Source organism: Lissotriton helveticus, chromosome 2_1 (assembly GCF_964261635.1).
Source record: "Lissotriton helveticus chromosome 2_1, aLisHel1.1, whole genome shotgun sequence".
In the NCBI taxonomy this organism is placed as follows: Eukaryota; Metazoa; Chordata; class Amphibia; order Caudata; family Salamandridae; genus Lissotriton; species Lissotriton helveticus.
In genome coordinates, this window is record NC_136059.1 from 1,122,030,666 (window position 1) to 1,122,046,414 (window position 15,749).

The 15,749-nt window shown below is 45.4% G+C and overlaps 1 protein-coding gene across 1 annotated transcript in view; it reads right to left on the reverse strand.

The window, feature by feature from the left end:
• Positions 1-15,749, reverse strand: part of FOCAD (focadhesin) — a 1,210,644-nt gene that overhangs the window by 815,176 nt on the left and 379,719 nt on the right. The gene's annotated exons all lie outside the window — the stretch shown is intronic.

Here is a 15,749-nt window from a genome sequence, read left to right on the forward strand (position 1 = left end):
TGGAAGAGAGAGTGAAAGAGGCAGAAACGTGGAGAGTAAAAGAAAGAGCGAAGGAATATGTAAGCTGAGAGATGTGGCATAACAGAAGGATTGGTAGTGCGGGCACTGCTGCTTGGGGTATCTGCGAGATTTGTGTAAGTAAATGGAGAGGGGGGAGAGATTTGGAAGAGAGAGTGAAAGAGGCAGAAACGTGGAGAGTAAAAGAAAGAGCGAAGGAATATGTAAGCTGAGAGATGTGGCATAACAGAAGGATTGGTAGTGCGGGCACTGCTGCTTGGGGTATCTGCGAGATTTGTGTAAGTAAATGGAGAGGGGGAGAGAGTTGGAAGAGAGAGTGAAAGAGGCAGAAACGTGGAGAGTAAAAGAAAGAGCGAAGGAATATGTAAGCTGAGAGATGTGGCATAACAGAAGGATTGGTAGTGCGGGCACTGCTGCTTGGGGTATCTGCGCGATTTGTGTAAGTAAATGGAGAGGGGGGAGAGAGTTGGAAGAGAGAGTGAAAGAGGCAGAAACGTGGAGAGTAAAAGAAAGAGCGAAGGAATATGTAAGCTGAGAGATGTGGCATAACAGAAGGATTGGTAGTGCGGGCACTGCTGCTTGGGGTATCTGCGAGATTTGTGTAAGTAAATGGAGAGGGGGGAGAGATTTGGAAGAGAGAGTGAAAGAGGCAGAAACGTGGAGAGTAAAAGAAAGAGCGAAGGAATATGTAAGCTGAGAGATGTGGCATAACAGAAGGATTGGTAGTGCGGGCACTGCTGCTTGGGGTATCTGCGCGATTTGTGTAAGTAAATGGAGAGGGGGGAGAGAGTTGGAAGAGAGAGTGAAAGAGGCAGAAACGTGGAGAGTAAAAGAAAGAGCGAAGGAATATGTAAGCTGAGAGATGTGGCATAACAGAAGGATTGGTAGTGCGGGCACTGCTGCTTGGGGTATCTGCGAGATTTGTGTAAGTAAATGGAGAGGGGGAGAGAGTTGGAAGAGAGAGTGAAAGAGGCAGAAACGTGGAGAGTAAAAGAAAGAGCGAAGGAATATGTAAGCTGAGAGATGTGGCATAACAGAAGGATTGGTAGTGCGGGCACTGCTGCTTGGGGTATCTGCGCGATTTGTGTAAGTAAATGGAGAGGGGGGAGAGAGTTGGAAGAGAGAGTGAAAGAGGCAGAAACGTGGAGAGTAAAAGAAAGAGCGAAGGAATATGTAAGCTGAGAGATGTGGCATAACAGAAGGATTGGTAGTGCGGGCACTGCTGCTTGGGGTATCTGCGAGATTTGTGTAAGTAAATGGAGAGGGGGAGAGAGTTGGAAGAGAGAGTGAAAGAGGCAGAAACGTGGAGAGTAAAAGAAAGAGCGAAGGAATATGTAAGCTGAGAGATGTGGCATAACAGAAGGATTGGTAGTGCGGGCACTGCTGCTTGGGGTATCTGCGCGATTTGTGTAAGTAAATGGAGAGGGAGGAGAGAGTTGGAAGAGAGAGTGAAAGAGGCAGAAACGTGGAGAGTAAAAGAAAGAGCGAAGGAATATGTAAGCTGAGAGATGTGGCATAACAGAAGGATTGGTAGTGCGGGCACTGCTGCTTGGGGTATCTGCGCGATTTGTGTAAGTAAATGGAGAGGGGGAGAGAGTTGGAAGAGAGAGTGAAAGAGGCAGAAACGTGGAGAGTAAAAGAAAGAGCGAAGGAATATGTAAGCTGAGAGATGTGGCATAACAGAAGGATTGGTAGTGCGGGCACTGCTGCTTGGGGTATCTGCGCGATTTGTGTAAGTAAATGGAGAGGGGGAGAGAGTTGGAAGAGAGAGTAAAAGAGGCAGAAACGTGGAGAGTAAAAGAAAGAGCGAAGGAATATGTAAGCTGAGAGATGTGGCATAACAGAAGGATTGGTAGTGCGGGCACTGCTGCTTGGGGTATCTGCGAGATTTGTGTAAGTAAATGGAGAGGGGGGAGAGATTTGGAAGAGAGAGTGAAAGAGGCAGAAACGTGGAGAGTAAAAGAAAGAGCGAAGGAATATGTAAGCTGAGAGATGTGGCATAACAGAAGGATTGGTAGTGCGGGCACTGCTGCTTGGGGTATCTGCGAGATTTGTGTAAGTAAATGGAGAGGGGGAGAGAGTTGGAAGAGAGAGTGAAAGAGGCAGAAACGTGGAGAGTAAAAGAAGGAGCGAAGGAATATGTAAGCTGAGAGATGTGGCATAACAGAAGGATTGGTAGTGCGGGCACTGCTGCTTGGGGTATCTGCGCGATTTGTGTAAGTAAATGGAGAGGGGGGAGAGAGTTGGAAGAGAGAGTGAAAGAGGCAGAAACGTGGAGAGTAAAAGAGAGAGCGAAGGAATATGTAAGCTGAGAGATGTGGCATAACAGAAGGATTGGTAGTGCGGGCACTGCTGCTTGGGGTATCTGCGAGATTTGTGTAAGTAAATGGAGAGGGGGGAGAGATTTGGAAGAGAGAGTGAAAGAGGCAGAAACGTGGAGAGTAAAAGAAAGAGCGAAGGAATATGTAAGCTGAGAGATGTGGCATAACAGAAGGATTGGTAGTGCGGGCACTGCTGCTTGGGGTATCTGCGCGATTTGTGTAAGTAAATGGAGAGGGGGGAGAGAGTTGGAAGAGAGAGTGAAAGAGGCAGAAACGTGGAGAGTAAAAGAAAGAGCGAAGGAATATGTAAGCTGAGAGATGTGGCATAACAGAAGGATTGGTAGTGCGGGCACTGCTGCTTGGGGTATCTGCGAGATTTGTGTAAGTAAATGGAGAGGGGGAGAGAGTTGGAAGAGAGAGTGAAAGAGGCAGAAACGTGGAGAGTAAAAGAAAGAGCGAAGGAATATGTAAGCTGAGAGATGTGGCATAACAGAAGGATTGGTAGTGCGGGCACTGCTGCTTGGGGTATCTGCGCGATTTGTGTAAGTAAATGGAGAGGGGGGAGAGAGTTGGAAGAGAGAGTGAAAGAGGCAGAAACGTGGAGAGTAAAAGAAAGAGCGAAGGAATATGTAAGCTGAGAGATGTGGCATAACAGAAGGATTGGTAGTGCGGGCACTGCTGCTTGGGGTATCTGCGAGATTTGTGTAAGTAAATGGAGAAGGGGGAGAGATTTGGAAGAGAGAGTGAAAGAGGCAGAAACGTGGAGAGTAAAAGAAAGAGCGAAGGAATATGTAAGCTGAGAGATGTGGCATAACAGAAGGATTGGTAGTGCGGGCACTGCTGCTTGGGGTATCTGCGCGATTTGTGTAAGTAAATGGAGAGGGGGGAGAGAGTAGGAAGAGAGAGTGAAAGAGGCAGAAACGTGGAGAGTAAAAGAAAGAGCGAAGGAATCTGTAAGCTGAGAGATGTGGCATAACAGAAGGATTGGTAGTGCGGGCACTGCTGCTTAGGGTTCCTGCGAGATTTGTGTAAGTAAATAGAGAGGGGGGAGAGAGTTGGAAGAGAGAGTGAAAGAGGCAGAAACGTGGAGAGTAAAAGAAAGAGCGAAGGAATATGTAAGCTGAGTGATGTGGCATAACAGAAGGATTGGTAGTGCGGGCACTGCTGCTTGGGGTATCTGCGAGATTTGTGTAAGTAAATGGAGAGGGGGGAGAGAGTTGGAAGAGAGAGTGAAAGAGGCAGAAACGTGGAGAGTAAAAGAAAGAGCGAAGGAATCTGTAAGCTAAGAGATGTGGCATAACAGAAGGATTGGTAGTGCGGGCACTGCTGCTTGGGGTATCTGCGAGATTTGTGTAAGTAAATGGAGAGGGGGGAGAGAGTTGGAAGAGAGAGTGAAAGAGGCAGAAACGTGGAGAGTAAAAGAAAGAGCGAAGGAATCTGTAAGCTGAGAGATGTGGCATAACAGAAGGATTGGTAGTGCGGGCACTGCTGCTTGGGGTATCTGCGAGATTTGTGTAAGTAAATGGAGAGGGGGGAGAGATTTGGAAGAGAGAGTGAAAGAGGCAGAAACGTGGAGAGTAAAAGAAAGAGCGAAGGAATATGTAAGCTGAGAGATGTGGCATAACAGAAGGATTGGTAGTGCGGGCACTGCTGCTTGGGGTATCTGCACGATTTGTGTAAGTAAATGGAGAGGGGGGAGAGAGTTGGAAGAGAGAGTGAAAGAGGCAGAAACGTGGAGAGTAAAAGAAAGAGCGAAGGAATATGTAAGCTGAGAGATGTGGCATAACAGAAGGATTGGTAGTGCGGGCACTGCTGCTTGGGGTATCTGCGCGATTTGTGTAAGTAAATGGAGAGGGGGGAGAGAGTTGGAAGAGAGAGTGAAAGAGGCAGAAACGTGGAGAGTAAAAGAAAGAGCGAAGGAATATGTAAACTGAGAGATGTGGCATAACAGAAGGATTGGTAGTGCGGGCACTGCTGCTTGGGGTATCTGCGAGATTTGTGTAAGTAAATGGAGAGGGGGGAGAGAGTTGGAAGAGAGAGTGAAAGAGGCAGAAACGTGGAGAGTAAAAGAAAGAGCGAAGGAATCTGTAAGCTAAGAGATGTGGCATAACAGAAGGATTGGTAGTGCGGGCACTGCTGCTTGGGGTATCTGCGAGATTTGTGTAAGTAAATGGAGAGGGGGGAGAGAGTTGGAAGAGAGAGTGAAAGAGGCAGAAACGTGGAGAGTAAAAGAAAGAGCGAAGGAATCTGTAAGCTGAGAGATGTGGCATAACAGAAGGATTGGTAGTGCGGGCACTGCTGCTTGGGGTATCTGCGAGATTTGTGTAAGTAAATGGAGAGGGGGGAGAGATTTGGAAGAGAGAGTGAAAGAGGCAGAAACGTGGAGAGTAAAAGAAAGAGCGAAGGAATATGTAAGCTGAGAGATGTGGCATAACAGAAGGATTGGTAGTGCGGGCACTGCTGCTTGGGGTATCTGCGCGATTTGTGTAAGTAAATGGAGAGGGGGGAGAGAGTTGGAAGAGAGAGTGAAAGAGGCAGAAACGTGGAGAGTAAAAGAAAGAGCGAAGGAATATGTAAGCTGAGAGATGTGGCATAACAGAAGGATTGGTAGTGCGGGCACTGCTGCTTGGGGTATCTGCGCGATTTGTGTAAGTAAATGGAGAGGGGGGAGAGAGTTGGAAGAGAGAGTGAAAGAGGCAGAAACGTGGAGAGTAAAAGAAAGAGCGAAGGAATATGTAAACTGAGAGATGTGGCATAACAGAAGGATTGGTAGTGCGGGCACTGCTGCTTGGGGTATCTGCGAGATTTGTGTAAGTAAATGGAGAGGGGGGAGAGAGTTGGAAGAGAGAGTGAAAGAGGCAGAAACGTGGAGAGTAAAAGAAAGAGCGAAGGAATCTGTAAGCTGAGAGATGTGGCATAACAGAAGGATTGGTAGTGCGGGCACTGCTGCTTGGGGTATCTGCGCGATTTGTGTAAGTAAATGGAGAGAGGCAATAGGCTCGCAAAAGACCCCTGACATTGAGGCTTGCTATTTGAACTTCCAATAAAGTCAGTCATGGGAGTTAAATGGATAAGCAAGCGGGACTTCTGAGAATAAAACTGGCAACACTCGAACCCATTGAAGGGAGTCTGATCGAACTAGTAGGCAAAGATCTTTCAGACAGACTGTATAGAGTGAAGGAATAAAGATTCAGTTAACATAGTTCAAAAGAAATAGCACACAACAAGAAAAATGTCTAACTATTCTATTGCGAGACCTGTCGCATTTCCATTTGTGTAAGTAAATGGAGAGGGAAATTGTAAAACAGACGGAGGGCATTGCTGTGGGGAGGGGGTGTAGGAGAAATGCACAAGGCGGGCAGGGGAGGGGGCGGAGCGGGGAGAGCGGCATGTGGATTGTAAAACAGACGGAGGGCATTGCTGTGGGGAGGGGGTGTAGGAGAAATGCACAAGGCGGGCAGGGGAGGGGGCGGAGCGGGGAGAGCGGCATGTGGGTGTGAAGAAGCCGGGGCCTTTGAAGTGAAGCTAAGCTTCACTTCAAAAGGTGTCGGAGGAATGCGGGTGAGGGAACAGATGGCGATTGCGGCTGTGCACGCGCTTTTAAGCTCAATGCACATGCGCATTGAGCTTAAAAGTCACGGGCACTGCAAGGAATCGCCACGATTCCTTGCTTCTTAGTTAAAGGTTGTTTAAGCCGCAATAGGCTCGCAAGCTCGATGCGCATGCGCATCGACAGGCGAGACCTAAAAACGGCAAAAACCTAAAAAAGTCCTAAAAATTGGACTATGTATAGAATTACAGGCATTGTGTTTTTCCAATGCAAATAAAGAAATTTGCTTTAATTTTTTTCCTTCCGTATTCAATCATATTGCCATTTATTTCCCACTTTTTTCTTTCGCCTAACTCCCTTCTTTGAACCCTTTCCTTGGATTTTAACTTTCAAGTATCTTTACATTATATTTACACACTGTCCGTCTGATTTCTTTGTACTCAAATTACTCTAGTTAGCGGTCAAGTCCCACTCTGTGTCAATCAAGTGTATAGGCAGAGATATGCTTGCACCACCTTAAGATTTGTCTCTAGTGGACAAAAAGTTAATAATGGGCATTTAACATACTTTCGTGCTGCTTCATTTTCTTAGAAAATGGCAAAGACTGGTTGAATAATGTTTTTTCAACTGAGAACATGAAATATATTTTGTCGAGTGCTTAGTGCTCTGCTAAAGCAAGGCAGTATCATTCTGCCCCGTTCTTTGTCTCGAGATACAAGTAGAGAGCTGGGCTAATTCATGCATTATCACCATCTGCTCTAGGATTTTTCCTGCTCTGCCTGGTCAGGCGGGAGAAGACTGCCAAGAAATTACTAAGCAAACTGTTAGATATAGGGAGTTTGATGACAGTGACAAAATAAAATTCTGCTGTATAAATAATCAATTAAGAACGTTATAATCTGGAGGAAGCCATGTGATTTTGTTCATGTTAGACAACAGAACAAGGACACTATAGCACAGATTTGTACGAATCATGTGAATTCTTTTTCATCTGCAAGCAGTGAGGGACTGTGGCCCTGCTGGATATGTGTGAAAATTGCAGAAACCACTTTAAGTTTGTGCTTTTCACATTGTGCACAGTTCTAATACATCTTCCATTTCGGGTAAAAGAAAAAGCACAGCTCAATATGTTTGCATCAGATGCAGCCCATTTCAGCACCATAAGCTCCAAGCTTCACTTTGACATGGAGGAAGTAGGGCTGAAAGTTAAGTTGAACTTGGAAATCATGGGGCTGTGTCATGAACGCATCCTGCTTCAGTGAGCAGGCTCATGATGTGTCTGCAGAAAATAACAGGGAACGCGGAATAATGTCTGCCTATTCTTGTTTCTAAGATGTAGTGCCTGCAGCTAATACTTCATATGTTTTCTGAGTTAATGTATGTACTAAAAGCAGTATGGACGATTTCAGCAAACTGTGTACACACACTCTTTCTGGGCCTGCACACTGAAGATGTTCAGTTTATGGCCCCTGATTCTTATGTGTTAGTTGATGTGGCACATACAGGCATGTCTTTCGGACCATCATGTAATAAACTTAGAAACAGGAGGTTTTATAGGTAGGCATTCATTATGGTGGCATCGGTATGCACCATGATCTTTGTTACCTCAATCCTAATACCCGACCTCTGGGACAGCAAATCTCTGTAACGCTTTGGTGAAGGAGTAAGACATCATGCAGGTGAAATGGGACACTGCTCAGAGTGAATGTGCACACCTACTAACAAGCAGTCAACAGTTAGCTGACAGTACAAGTGTTGTACAAGACACGTGATCGCACTAGCTCAGCAAGTTTATACAGTAAGAGAGAGTATTCTCTGCTTGAGTATTAAATTATTTTGCTGACATACAAAATCATGCTCAAGCTGAACTTAAGTACAAACGGAGATAAAAATAACATGTTGGACACTTATTATTCTAAAAGAAGTGTACATTTTGAGAACGCATCTCTGAATAAATTGAATCAGTTCTACACATACAGAAACAATCTTGAAGAAAATGTGGAAGGAGGTTGCTATGCAGTTTCAAGCTCCAATGGTAGTTTAGTGAGACGCAACAAGCTAAATTTCATTACCCGTGATAAATTAAGTTGTCAGATTCCCCATAAAAATCTACGTGATTCATTTGTAAGTATTACATGCTTGGTGTAATGAGAGTGAACATTTAGGTCAACATGTCTTCATGGGATCGGTTTAATGTCCTAAAAGATAACCTTCAGTGTCCAGTCGTTGCCACTAATATGAAAATGTTGAATGATGAAATTCAACAAGAGGAGCTAAATGTTACAGCTGAAATTGCCAGCAAGAGTTCTGAAGGAAGTGAAAGGCCAGGCACAGGTAGTCCGGAGCTCCTTGTTCAACCAACTGTGAGAATAAGGCAGCTGTAAATATGAATTTTGTAGAAAATGCTATGGAACGGGTCACAAATTATTCAACTCATTTAGTCAGTTTTATAGGACAAACATTAACGCATTAGTTAATCATGGAATTCTGCATGAGACATTGAAAAGTACTTGCAAAATATTCAGGCCTACATGTCCCTGTTAGTGATCAGGCACCTAACAAACAATACGTTTATCTTATCTGGTAAGATTCAGAGAAATGTCAAAACAATGTAGTCCTTTCCATTGTCTTAAATTACCAATTTACATACATTCATTACTAGCTTCGCAAGGTTGTGTTTTGACATTGAACACCGTTTTGAACACATTTGGAAAAATATTAAATATATTAGGCCAGTTCATTAAGAATAAAATTATTAAATCGGAGTGGGCACATGGCAGGAACAATCACTGTTCACATTTCAATAGGGGCGTGGCAATGTGGGTGGCACATTTTTCTTTCTCCCCTTTTATTTATTTATTTTTTTACTTTTTTTTTAATGTTTCGTTTTGTTTTATGGTTAAAGTTATGTTAATTATAAAATATATCTGATTTTGCTGATATCCAATGCCTGGCAATGGAGCCATACGTGGTCAAGGCCAGGTGTGGCCGAGACGGGGTGCTCCAGTTCTCCTGTTTAGTGTCAGCACCATTAGACACAATAGAAAACATGACTGAGTCAGACACAGTAATTAATGTACCCTAATGTTGGCAATGCATACCTATCAAATGCATCATAAGTATATATGCAACGTCTCACTTCCTATCCCTCTCCCCCCCCCTTCTTTCCTTTTGTCCCTTTTATCTCAAGGTCGTTTGAAAATTGTCTATCCTAGCAAAGCAAATAAAGATATATATTTTTTAAAAAAATAATAAAATTATTAAAAAGAAATCTATCAACAATACAAAAAAAGTTGTTAGGAGATAAAGATGGAAAAAGTGTTACTAGTGTAAGGGATCAAGGTAAGTGAAGTATTCATATTTAAAATTGGATTGAGCAAATTTTTTCTTGGCAATGAAGTTATAATGTGACATTAGATGCAGAAAGACAGCCACCAGTCGAAAGAATCAGAACACAATAAACTATCTTTACTGTACATAAGCATAGTAAAGACAGTTTATTGAGGCCTCAATATTAATGTCTCTAGTCAAGAATGAGACGAATAAGTCAAGTTTTAAGGTCAGTCCCAATTGTTATATGCAATAGGATAACCATATGTTGGTCATTATTTATGCCCTTTACATTTCTTCTCCCCTTGACATCTTCTAAAAACGTATTTTGACTACTAGCGTCTTGGGGGCCTAAAGACAGGAACTGATGTGGCATAATAGATGGGTAGAGTATCTCAGAAGCAGCTGCGTACCTTGGAGGAGGAAAACTCAATTTATGAAAGTCTGGATCAGTGAATCTGTTGAACACTGGTGCCAGTTTTTCAGCAAGGGGTGGGACCTTACAGTGTGGCTCTCCAAGTAAATTATTCAGGGTGGCATTCTCGGAAGCCAATGTAGAGACGTGCCAGTGCGGGCAAAGGCAGCACACGTTTTCATCCTCGGGGGTCAAGCCATCACCGGTAAATGTTTCCAAATTCAAGAGTTTACAACTCACATCCCCCAAAAGACGGACTGCAACCTTTTATGTATAGTATCAGCATCATTCAGTCGGTACACAGAGAGCAATTTACTATGCCTTTACTTTTTCTATTACCATCTACAAATCTTAAGGATTAGGTCTGGACACACCAAACATGAATGTGTGGATTGTTACTATTCTTCCAGTAATGACAATCTCACAAAGTGATATGTGTACTTAATTTAAATACACCAGATTGTGAATTAGTGTAATTTTATAGATTGTTAAGAAGGTGTACAAAACAAAACATACCTAAACTACGGAGCAGAAATTGTTTTGTCTTTAGTCATAAGGAATACTAGAAAGTATAAGTTACTTACCTGTAATCCTAGTTCTCTTCCAGGGGTATCTTCATTACAGTCACACGCACTGAATAGTCTCGCCCACGTGCGGGGACCCCGGAGCATTAACAACAAAAAAATATGAATATATGTATATCATGTGATCAAGCCTTCTCGAAGGCGAAATGCGTCATGGCGGCAGCACTGGCTTTACCTGAATAAATCACCCTTGCACCAGCACCACTTGGGTCGACTCTTTGTCGCTTTGTATCCAGCAGTTCTTTGTCTTTTGAGTGACAAGCCTCGCAATATATATATATATATATATATATATATATATATATATATATATATATATATATATATATATATATATATATATATGGTTGCTCCAATCGCGCCAAAAAACGGGGCTCAGGCGGTGGGTGCCGCTGCACGGTCGGCGCGCCGTGTAATATCAATGCTCCAACAGCCTCTCTCCCAGCCGAGAGAGAGGTAGAAAAGCAGCACTCGCGGGGTGAGTTTCAGAGTTTCTTTATTTAGTTCTGGTGCATCAGAACTAAATAAAGAAACTCTGAAACTCACCCCGCGAGTGCTGCTTTTCTACCTCTCTCTCGGCTGGGAGAGAGGCTGTTGGAGCATTGATATATATATATATATAACCAACAACCAACCAACGCACACCATGACCGAACAACCACCCCCCACCACCACCCTCCACGCCTGGACCCCGATCAGCACCGAAGACACCATCCGCACGATGAACTCCATCCACTCCGGATCACCAACCGACCCCTGCCCTCACCACGTCTTCAACAAGGCCGACGCAGTCATCGCACCCCACCTGCGAGACATCATCAACACATCCTTCGACACCGCCACCTTCCCGGAGAGCTGGAAGCACGCCGAACTCAGCGCTCTACTCAAGAAACCAACAGCGGACCCCACCGACCTCAAGAATTACCGCCCCATCTCGCTCCTCCCGTTTCCAGCCAAAGTCATTGAGAAGAACGTCAACAAGCAGATGGCCGCCTTCCTCGAGACGAACGGATCCCTCGACCCCTCACAGTCTGGCTTCCGAGCCAATCACAGCACCGAGACCGCCCTCATCGCCGCCACCGATGACATCCGAGCCCTGATGGACAATGGAGAAACAGCGGCCCTCATCCTCCTTGACCTCTCCGCGGCCTTCGACACGGTCTGCCACCGCACCCTAGTGCAGCGCCTCGACAACGCCGGAGTCCAGGGGAAGGCACTGGAATGGATCATCTCCTTCCTCGACGGAAGAACACAGAGAGTCCGCCTACCACCGTACAAGTCAGAGGCCACCGAAGTCATCTGCGGCGTCCCCCAAGGATCCTCTCTGAGCCCAACCCTCTTCAACGTCTACATGAGCCCCCTCGCGGCCATCGTACGCAAACACAACCTCAGCATTATCTCCTACGCCGACGACACCCAGCTGATCCTCTCCCTGACCAACAACCCCGCCGCCGCCAGAGCCAACCTGCACGAAGGGATGAAAGAGGTAGCCGAGTGGATGACGACCAGCCGCCTGAAACTGAACTCGGACAAGACGGAGGTCCTCATCCTGGGCTCCTCGCCCTCCGCCTGGGACGACTCCTGGTGGCCCCCCGCCCTGGGCACCGCACCCAAACCGACGGACCACGCACGCAACCTGGGCTTCATCCTGGACTCCTCCCTCTCCATGACCAGGCAAGTCAACAACGTCTCCTCGGCGTGCTTCAACATCCTGCGCATGCTACGGAAGATCTTCTGGTGGATCCCCACCGAGACCAGGAAGACCGTCACCCAGGCCCTCGTCACCAGCCGGCTGGACTACGGCAACGCCCTCTACGCCGGGACCACCGCCAAGCTCCAGAAGAGACTCCAGCGGATCCAGAATGCCTCAGCCAGACTCATCCTCGACCTCCCACGAACCAGCCACATCTCCGGACATCTGAGAGACCTTCACTGGCTCCCCGTCAACAAAAGAATCACGTTCCGCCTCCTCACCCACGCACACAAAGCCCTACACGACCAAGGCCCGAGCTACCTCAACAGCCGAGTCAACTTCTACGCTCCCAAACGCCACCTCCGATCAGCCAACCACGCCCTCGCCGCCGTCCCCCGCATCCGAAGAGCGACATCAGGAGGAAGGTCCTTCTCCTACCTGGCCGCCAAGACCTGGAACTCCCTCCCTCCCGACCTGCGCCTGACCCAAGACCACCTCTCCTTCAGGAAGAAGCTGAAGACCTGGCTGTTCGAGCAGTAGCGGCCCCCCCCCCCCCCCCCCAGCGCCTTGAGACCCTTCGGGTAGGTAGCGCGCTCTATAAGTGTCATTGATTGATTGATTGATTGATTATATATATATATATATATATATATATATATATATATATATATATATATATATATTTCCAATCCTTATCACCGATGCGAAAATAATGCACTCTCAAAATACAGCTGTAGTGATGATTCAGGAATGTTTAATTAGCTTCCACGCAACACGCTTCAGCATTATAACTTGTTCACACGATGTTAGTTACAAATTCACCCATATATATAAAACGTTAGACCACCACGTACTCTATGGTAATAGACAGAGGACTTCCTCAGCAGAGCGCCTCACGGAGCCGTGAACCTTAGTGACCATATTGAAATTGTATGCAATTGCTATCTGTGTACTAAACGATCATAAATGTGAATACAATTAACACAAAATTGATCTCATGAAAGAAAATCTGTTACTTCACACCGTATTTTACTGATTGCTGACATCATACATACTGTCCTTACTCGGCCCCTTCGCTTAGTTGCCGTGCATGTCTAGCGCTCTGGTGGTCACTTGAGATAGTGAGAGAACCAGTGTGTCAATAAAGTTGGTTGAACAATGTCTCTATCGGACTCTTCGCACGACCATGCAGTCTATCTGAAATGCTTAAATGCACCAGGTTAAGAATATGTTAGAAAATATGTGTATATATATATATATATATATATATATATATATATATATATATATACACTGGTATCTATCACTGGGAGTAAAACAAATGTAACTGACTGCCCCATGGAAAAGTTTGCCAAATGCAAATTATAAACAAGACACGGCCAATGTGTTGGAGGATATACTAGGGCTTACCACATTCTGAGACGTGACAATTTGTCTAGCAACTAGTATGATCGTCATGTCGTTTGGGCACTGGCCCAGAAAAGCAGAATCACTGAATTATGATATCAAACAATGCAACACTCAGACGTGAGGTACACACTGGACACATGTCTTACATGATGTTATGTTGTGAAATTTGTTCCAAATCAGTTTTACATGCCAGGCAGCACCTGATACACCGGGGCATAAGTCACATGACAATCATACTAGTTACTAGACAAATTGTTGTCAAGTCTCAGAATGTGGTAAGCCCTAGTATATCCTCCAAAACATTGGCCGTGTCTTGTTTATAATTTGAATTTTGGCAAACTTTTCCATGCGGCTGTCAGTTACATTTGTTTTACTTCCAGTGGTAGATATAGATATAGATATATATATATATATATATCATTTTTGCCTCAAATATGCCAATATTGCATTGTATTTTTGCATTTGAAATATGTAAATCATATAAAAAGACATTTCCATGACAAAGAGAAATGTACCTCCAACATTTTTTTGAACATAGCCTTTATTTTAAAAGGAAAAAGGCAAGGTGATAGCAGGCAGATTAGCCTAGAAGGCTGAACATAGAACACTGAGAAAAAAACTGGCTCCGGTTACTTTAAGACCTCCAGGACCTCCAGGTGCCCATTATGCCCCACAGGTGACAGTTAGGTCAGGTCTTTTTTCCCCGACTCCTTCTGTGAAGGTCCTGGAGCATTGAGCTTGTCAGTTAGTGATTTTTTGTCACTAATGGGTATTTTCAAGTGAGATTTCTAGTCTTCACTTGATGTCTTTAGTACTTTTAGTATTATTACCATCGTTTTTTCTGACTTTCCAGCTATTTTTCCTGTCAGAATGTCAGCCTTATTTAATAAGTGCCCTTCCTGTGGGCAGAAAATGGCGAAGTCAGATCCACACTCGGTCTGTATTGTGTGCTTACCATCTTCACACAGACCTGACAAGTGCTACTACTGACAGCAGTTTTCCAGGAGACCCCTTTGTGAAAGGGAGAAGATCAAGAAACATGCCATGCAGGAGAGAGGAAAGGAGTCTGTAAGTGGCCTGGAAAGACATCCCTCTAAAGAGCCCTCCTTTCAAGTAAGGTCAGAGCACAAGAAAAATAGAGAAAAAAGAAGACACCGGTCGAATTCGGCATAGAGAGAAAGATCGACGTCGAAAATACCCTTGTGCTCTCCTTCAGCGTCAAAGTCTCCTGTGCCGCAGTCGGCGTTGAAGACTTGTTTGCCGTCGAAGCGAACAACTCCAGGTACAAAGTCTAAATCGAGACCTGCCTCTTCCCTATCGGCTATTATCTACACCACCTCGTAGACGGTCCAAGTCTTGCTCGCCTATGACGGCGGAATGTAGACGCCCGACATCTAAGACGCATAGCCAACAGGTGCGGATGCCATCGACGGCCTCAGTGCTGACGTCGAGAGCACCACCGACGTCAGGGGCACCTCAGACATTGACGACAAACCCAACGCCAAAGACCCCGACGTCGATAATACTGGGTCACAGGTGATTAATAGTGTCATCTCAAATGGCAGGGCGAACCTGATCATCGCCGTTAAGAAGATCGACGTCGAGATGATCCCAGGCGAGACGATCGCTGTCAAGAAGGTCTAGGTCGAGAGGGTCGCCGTCGAAAGCAGTGTAGGAGAGAAGGTCTCCTACGGCGTCGATAAGAAGGTCATCTTCGACGTCGAGAATGTCACCTGCGAGGGGAAGGCTGACGTCAAGACCTACATCCATCTACAGGTCTCCAACTGCCAAGAGACTGAGGACAGATCGGTCTCCAGTACCGACATCGAGGGAAATCCAAGTTTTGAAGTCCATGAGTGCTTAATCCTCCTCGGAACTCCGGATCGTTCAGATCACACCGTAAGAACATCCGACTAACCTCTCCATGAGATGGTTGAAGAGCATAAAGGACTGGAGAATTAACCTGGGCACAGAATATTCGCAAATATATTCTCCTTCTCATTCTCCTAAAAGGCAAGAACATGCCACACCCCAAAAGTCCTCAGTTTCGAGGAGACATAGATCAAGGTCGCCTCGGAGTCGATTCAAGTGAAGATCTCGGCACCGTTCAACTAGAAAACGAAGTCACAGGTCTCCTTCATGGTCCTTTGACTCCAGATTCCCGAAGGCTGACTATTCTCCAACTCTCTCATCTACTCCACCGATTAGGGCATCGCCAATGAATGATATTGTCCCTTTTAATGAGGTGCTGTGTAGAGGGGCTACAAAGCTCAACATCTGGATTCCTTCCTCTGCACCTTCGACGTTTGTTATTTTCGAGACGCTGAATAACAAGTCCTCCTCTAGACCTCTACTTCCTGGGTTGCTAGAATTGGCTCTCCACACTTTTCTAATGACGGCTCCAGTTGGAGCAGCACCATCACGGATA